This window comes from Pinus tabuliformis, chromosome 4_2 (assembly GCF_031772625.1).
Source record: "Pinus tabuliformis cultivar Carrire ecotype Pingquan chromosome 4_2, CPIR1, whole genome shotgun sequence".
NCBI lineage: Eukaryota > Viridiplantae > Streptophyta > Pinopsida > Pinales > Pinaceae > Pinus > Pinus tabuliformis.
In genome coordinates this window covers 1,051,116,157-1,051,119,453 of record NC_142304.1, presented here as the reverse complement: position 1 = coordinate 1,051,119,453, position 3,297 = coordinate 1,051,116,157, and positions in this window count along the sequence as shown.

Below are 3,297 nucleotides of genomic sequence, written 5' to 3'. Positions count from 1 at the left end.
CCCTCATTTTGTCACCTTTCTCTCCACATTCAAATATCCTTCCTTAAAAAAGTTACCCAAGCTCCTCTCTATCATTTTCTTTTCCACCTTTGCATGTATCAGTCAGTTGTCACTTTTGAAAAGTTAACTTTTTGACAAACAACTTGTTGCCCAAAAAGTTCTTTACAACTGTCATATTTTTAAGAGGGCAGTTTGGGTTATAAAGGTAAATTGCCATGAATATGAAAGGATAAAAATAAGGCTATCATGGATGACCTTAGCTTCATAGAAGCTTTCATCCAGACAGGTTACATGTATTTCTACCAGGAGCTGCAAGGGGATTTGTGTTTTCCTTGGATTGTTTTGAGTTGTTGGTATCAAAAGGAATTTTCAGGCAAATGAAGATGAGTTTCAAAAAATAAAGGAGGATTTTCTAAGAACATAACAAGTAACAAAAACCTCTTTCAAATTTCTACTAGGTGCTACCAATTTGGAGATTCAAACTTTCCTTTGTGACCCATTTGCAGAATTTTGAATTACCCTGTTTTATACATGATTTTATAATGTAGATTCTGGACAACTAAAGCTAGTTTTCAAAAAACTGAGAGAGGTTTTTCTTATAATCATTCTTATATACAAAACCCTCCTCCATTTTTGTAACAACTATCAGGTATCATAAGATATAGGCTCTATCAACAACTATTTTTCAGATAAAAAATAGTGCGAAAATGATAAATTTATAGGAAATTTTTTGCATAAAAGCGAAGAACATCTGTGAAGAAGAAAATCTCATAAGGGTAAGTTGTTTTGATTCTTGGTGATCATATCAGTATTTATGAAATTTTAAAAAAATTCCCAAACAACAAATTTTTGAAGGCCGTGTTAAAAAAGAGCATACCCAGCAGTATCGTAGCGTGCTACGAAACTACTGAAGGTGACCATTTAGCACCTTATGAATGTATTTTGAAGGTAAGGTCTAATAAATTCCAACTTTGATGATTGATGGTAGACATATGAGGACCATTGATGAAGTTTTAGATGGCAGTGATGCAGAATGGTTCAAAGAAGTATTCCATAAGTAATATAAAAGTTGTGCTCCAAAAACAGGCTATTTACATAGCACAGTCATCATTTATTCTGTTGTTCATCTATTCGAGATTCCCTTTCTTGCACAGGTGGACAAATGAAGTTTCTATGGATTATTAATGCATTCCACATGTACACCAGCAAAAATGTCTGAAGATAGGCACTAAGGATTAAGGGCCTTAAAAGGAGGAACTTTGTCTCCTAGTTTTCAAGACACTTAGGTCATGACTTAGCAGCTTTTGCAATAGCACTATGGAAATCATCAAGCTCGAAGACATGGGTTAGCAGTTGATTAAATAATGTATTGATGTCATAGATAAGTTTGTTGAAAGCATGTTTTAGGATTTTTACTCCTATTTGTATTAGGACTCTTAAAGACAACTAGTTGTCAAGTTGTAATTAAATAGTCTGTTTTGTGAATAGATAGGTGTCTAAGTTAGGAATTCGAATTCCTATAAAGGTGGATCATAGTATCCAAGGATGTAAAACTCTATATAAATCTTGAGAATTGAATTCCTCAAGGTTGGAAATTTCATTAGTAAAGGAACGATTGTTTTATTGTAAAAAAAACTGTGCTTTTCATACTTAATACAGAGATCAGCTTGACTACTCAAGATTCACAAAGAGTTTATGTGTTTGATGTTCTTATTCCTTTGCTAAATTACTTATTTGCAGTGGTATAAGCTTTTGATACTTAGAATTCATTGGAAAATGCTCTAAATTCCTTCACATGCTTGTAAACTGTGTTGATTCACTGTGTTACTGTTTTATTCATAAACCTAAACTCTAAGTGCCTTGATTTCCATGTTTTGTTGATCATGTTGTTTTTTTGAAGACCATTTTGACTTCATGTCCCAATAGATATTTGCTAATCATAGTTTCAACGAGTCAACCAGCTATACTTTTTTTCATTTTGTTCCTAGAGTTATCTATCTATATCTTTAATCAATATCATTAACCCTTGAGAGAGCCCTCTCAGGATGACGAGGCTAAGACTCAGCCAAATGATTGGTTTGAAATAGTTACACTAAGATTAACTTGATGAGTAGCCTATCAGGGTCTTATTTTGATGATAACATTTTGGTGCGTCTGCTGGGAGCTTGAAGATTACTCACTCCCAAAATGAAGAAGCTGAACTTTTGAAGGTAGCAGGAGCTCAGGAAGCTGTTTGAGGCTACATCTACCTTGGCGACTCCACAAATCAAATAACAAATTGGATGGTGACTCCACTACTAGAAGATCAATATCTTGATGAAGTTTCAAGATGAGTGCCATTGCAAGAATGAATGCTAGGTATGCCCCAATTGAATCGGTATCATATCCCTGGTTTTCCAAATCCTATGTCAAAGGTTGAATAGTTAGATGATCATCCATTACTCAAAGATGAAAAGAAAGACAATGTTGCTCTTCATTTGGTTAGGTTCCATATGCATGTACACAGTCTTAAGGTTTAGTTCCCTGAAGATTGTCTCATGAAGATGTTTATGACTACTTTACAAGAAAAATCATGGTCTTGGTATAAAGCTTTGGAAAATGGTTCAATATATTCGCTTGCTAATTTCCATGATGTATTCTATGAGATGTATAAAGAGTGTCATCCATCCTTATTTTTGGTCAAAGATTTCTGTAAACATTCTATGAGTTTTATTCAATATTTGGAGGATTGTTATGATGATGATGAATTCATGGATGAAGAAATTTTAGAGGCTCTTCATAACAATACATTTCAACACCAAGAAGAAAGGATAACATCCCATGAAATGCAGCATGAAAATCAGCAGGGGTTTACTTATGAAAACCATGTTACATCCTCTGAGATTAATGTAAAGATGCAGCAAACTTGCTATTCTTTTGATCATAAAGAGTATGAAAATCATTGTAAACACCAAGAAGAAATACTATAAGATAGCTTTTATAACCCTCGGGTAGAGGAAATGGTTGATTTTTTATGTCATACTTTGCAACATCTTACATCACTGAATGATCATAATAATGAGGAAAATTACATTGTTTGTGGGAATCATTTAGAAAAGCAGTTGGATAGCATATCAAAGGAATCTTGTGTGGCTAAGAATCAGTTGTCTGAAGATATAGAATGTTATGATGATCATCAAACTAATCATGTCTTTTTTGACCCTATAGTTGATTACATGGAAAAGATTTACTGTTCAAATCTCCAGTTATATTTTCATCTTGAACATCAGTTACATCTCATGTTGCCTCGGTTATTTC